Source organism: Elephantulus edwardii, unplaced genomic scaffold (genome assembly GCF_000299155.1).
Source record: "Elephantulus edwardii isolate Elephantulus edwardi_28Jun2011 unplaced genomic scaffold, EleEdw1.0 scaffold00055, whole genome shotgun sequence".
In the NCBI taxonomy this organism is placed as follows: domain Eukaryota; kingdom Metazoa; phylum Chordata; class Mammalia; order Macroscelidea; family Macroscelididae; genus Elephantulus; species Elephantulus edwardii.
The window spans coordinates 3,152,070-3,156,739 of NW_006399805.1; positions in this window are offsets into that span (position 1 = coordinate 3,152,070).

Below are 4,670 nucleotides of genomic sequence, written 5' to 3' on the forward strand. Positions count from 1 at the left end.
GGACACCAGACAGAATGTCCCATGAACTATGTACCACACACCGTGTGCCACAGACTATGAATCGTGAATCATGCACCCTGCCCCATGCAGCGACCACAGTTAGGATGCATGCTGCCTCTGCAGTCATTCTGCAAAGCACTGAAGCTTCTTTTGCATTTGTTGGCTCCAGGCAAGAAAGAAGAAAAGGTATTCAGTCTAATTCTATAGTGTTTCAGCCTCTAATCTCCAAGGATGTTTTCAGGATGGATCTTAGAAGCTTCTGAAAAAGGCATCATTTTGGAATTCACAGCCAAGTAAACTGAGTCACCTTCGGGTTAATGGCGCTCAGTCTGGTTTTCAAAGTGGCTTCAGCTCCCACAGCCCAAGGACCTCCGAGGGCTGTTCTCCGGCCCAGCACTCTCCAAGCGTCTCGGATTACTGTCGCATCCATAAAGCATTTTTAAGCATCCGCCTCCAGTATATGCATAATTATTTGTTTATAAATAAATATAGTCATGTGCAACTACATGTACAATATGTACATTAAAAATAGGCTTTCTCATTGTAATGGATATAATAAGCATTTTGTTTTTAAAGAAAAAAGGAGAAATTGTAAAAGGAGAAGAGAAAAAAAATAACAATTGCACTAGAACTTGCAGTTCCCTGGTGTTCCTCCTCCACCCTCTGGGGCACACTCTTGCTTTGAAAACTCCCTGTGCTGCTCCTCCACAAGCCTTTTCACCGTGTGATCTCTGGAGTGGGCATCACTTCGGTCCATCAGCTTCTCCAGTTCCCTCCATTTTCAGTCACACAGGAGGATTCTCTAATCCCTTGAAGCTAAGAGTGGCCACCTGACTTGCCAACAAGATCGGTCACTGTGGGGGCATCAAGAGTGGCGACTCCCCATGCTCTCTTGTCTCTTGCCTGAAAAGCCTGAAGCCTCATGTTGAAAAGTGGGGTCATCAGATAATCAGCCCTAGTACTTCCAGTGTCTAAAGTAAAGAGATATGCCACCCAAGTGTCCTCTGGGATCTGGGAGCACAGACAAGCTCAGGTACAGGCACTCTCAGACTCAGTTTCCCCAGCTCTCACTGTGAGAAGGTGCTTCGTAGGAGTGACCACAAGCCACGGCACTGGACTGAGTGAGAATAGGGAAGAGAGTGTGATGCGATGGAGGGAGTGAAGGTGTGAGAAATCCGCATCTCCTACAATGAGGAGAAGATAAAATAAATGAATGGGACTTTCTAAGAATCAAATCCCTATGCACATCCAAAAACTCTCCAACAGGATGAAAAGGGAAGTCACAGACTAGGAAAAAATATTTAGTAGGGACATCATGCTGGGTAGAGTAGAGGGACAGCACAGGAGGGGAAGACCCTCTATGAGGTGGATTGATTCAGTGACTGGGGTAATGGGATAGGTGTGTCAGAGACAGTGAGATTGGCAGAGGACAGAGCAGGGTTTAGGGCTGTTGCACATAGGGTCGCTATGAGTCGCAAACGACTCGACGGCACATAACAACAACAACAACAACAATGACTTGTCTGATGAGGGACTTATATCTAGAATTTATAGACTACTCGAGCACCACAACAAGATAAAGGTAAATAATCCAATTGCAAAATGGGCACAGGATATGAACAGACATTTCACCAAAGAAGACATTCAGATGGCCAAAAACACATGAAGAAATGTTCAAAATCCTTAGCTCTAGGAGAGATGCAAATCAAAACAGCTATGAGGTATCATCTCACCCCAGTCAGAATAGCAAAATTCAACAGAACAGCAAACAACAAATGCTGGCGAGGTTGTGGAGAAACTGGAACCCTTATTCACTGTTGGTGGGAGTGTAAAATGGTGCAACTACCATGTAAGGCTGTATGGCACTTTCTCAAAAAAATTGCAATTAGAAATACCTTTTGACCCAGCAATTCCACTACTGGGAATATACCCCAAAGAAACCATAACTACCTCCCAAGCAGATATAAGCACACCTATGTTTATTGCAGCTTTGTTCACAATAGCAAGAAGTTGGAAACAAATCAAGTGTCCATCAACAAACGAATGGCTAGAGAAGCTGTGGTATATTCACACAATGGAATACTATGCTGCATTGAAAAACAAGGAACTCATGAAATATTCTACAAAATGGGTGACCCTGGAGGACATTATGCTGAGTGAAATATCTCAGTAACAAAAGGACAAATACTGTATAATGCCACTGTTATAAAACAGGACTGATAGGTGTGTTAGGGGGAAACTAAGAAAAGAAGAAATAAATAATGTACATGGTATTGAAACAGACGAGGGAGAAAACTATATAAAAGAGATATGTGATTAAGTATTATTGGTGTGATAAGAGTCCAGAATAAGAGCTGCATAGTAAAGTAGTCTGGGGTGGGGGTCTGTATGTATAACAATGAAAGAACTTTTTTTCCCAAAGAAAAAAAAAAGCAAATGGGAGGCAGGTGAGGAAGGGCAGGGAGGAAAATGAGCAACAATGAACGGAAATCCAAGTTCTTTATAAACTTACAATAAAATCTCAGTTTAAAAAATCTGAATCTGAAGATGCACCTTAAGACTGAGATGTGACTGATATGACGTACTAACATAAGGACACATTTCCACTCTAATCTAAAGGCCATTCGAGAACTCTGCGCTGAAGCTCACCTCACCAGAGCAGGAAGGATGACTCTCTTTTCCTGGTTTCCTATTGTCCTGTGTTTTCTTAATCGAGAGGCGCCTACCCCATAAATCCTTCTCCTTTAAGGCTACTCTTTCAGGTCTTGAGGCAGTGGCTCTGCCTTCTCTAGAAATGTTCAGGGGAATTGAATCAGAAAAGTACCTAGATGCCTGAGGCTACCTCTCTGTGGAATTGAAAACATTACCAGCCCATTTCCAGGCCTCTCCCAAACGGATGGGAGGACTGTTAATGACTTCCACTCAGAGATCCAAGTGGTTAAGAAAAAATTAGGAGTCTGGAATAATTCTTTTGTAAACTAGTCACCCTAACAGACACTAACAACAGATTATTCAGCTATATTATTTTTTCCTTGTATAATAGTCTTTGGTTAGTAGAAAAATGGCTGTAGGATTTCTAGCTCTTTCTATCTTTCTCCTCTTCCATCCTTACCTACAGCCTCTATCTCATGACCTAACACGGCTTCTCCAGTGACAACCAGGCAGCTCACTTTCCAGAAAATTAGGAACAGGAAAAGGCAGACATGTCTCCAGCTGGCACAAGCCAGAAGCCGCAATCATCATTTCTGTTCATCTCAGATCTACTGAGATTTAGTTACATGGTCATAACCCCATTGCAGGGATGTTGGGAAATGCAGTCTAGTTGAGGAACCTCTGGTCAGGTAAATGTTAAGAGTGTTAGGTGATGTAGTAGTAAAGAATTGCGTCGCCAACTCACAGGCAGAGAGTTCAAGTCCACCAGCAGCTCCACAGGAGAAAAATGGGCAATCCCTTCTCGGGTGATTTATAGACTCTGAAAACCCACTCGAGGGTCACCCAGAGTTTAGCTCCAATTTGACAGCAATGAGTTTACTATTTTTTACAATAACTAATTTTTGAAGGCCTGTTTGTGAGATGCGGATAGCCAGTCTTGCTTCTTAATCTGTCTTAGTCCGGACGATCTGTTGGCACTTGTTCACCATGGGTGACCTTGCTTCTATTTGAAATACTAGTAACACAGCTTCCAGCATGATAGCAACATAAAGCACCACAGTCAAGCAAACTAACAGATGAAAGGTGGATCACTTGACTGTGTAGCTCATAACAAATTAGGGCTAACACGGACAAGGATGGGAATCCCAAAACACTTGACTGTGCTCATATGAAACAAATATATAGAACAAGAACCAAATGTCCAAACAGAACTGCAAATAGGAAATACTGTGTGTGTGTGTTAGGACTGTATTGTTTCTCCTTACCTCTTCAAACTGTATGCCAAGTAAATCACTTAAGAAGCTGGACTCTACGAAGAAATATGTGCATCAGGATAGGAGGAAGACTCAGCAGTAGCCTGCATGGTGGAGATGGCACAACCTTCTTTGCATAAAGTAAAGAAGACTTAAAGCACTTACCAAAGAAGATAAAAGAACTCCACCTTTCAATATGAATTACATCTCAACATAAAGAAAAAACAATCCCTACCACTAGACCAACAGGCAATGTCATAATCAATGGAAAAAAGATCGACGTTGTCAGTGGTTCTTTTTTACTTGAATCCACGATCAACATCCACAGTAACAGCAGTTAAGAAATCAAACTATGTGTTGTTGTTGTTGTTGTTGTTGTTGTTGTTATGTGCCGTTGAGTCACTTGCGACTCATAGCGACCCTATGTACAACAGCCCTAAACCCTGCTCTGTTCTGTGCCAATTGCACTGTCTCTGACACACCCATCCCGATTACACCAGTCACTGAATCAATCCACCTCATAGAGGGTCTTCCTCTCTTGCGCTGTCCCTCCACCCTTCCAAGCATGATGTCCCTCTCCAGGGACCGGTCTCTCCTTACAACATGTTCAAAGTATGTTAGATGAAGCCCCAGAATCCTTGCCTCCAAGGAGCAGCCTGGTCTAAGCCTCTCCAGGATGAATCTGTTTGTTTTCTTGGCAGTCCATGGTATATTCAATACTCTTCTCCAGCACCACAGCTCAAAGGCATCAATTCTCCTTCTGTC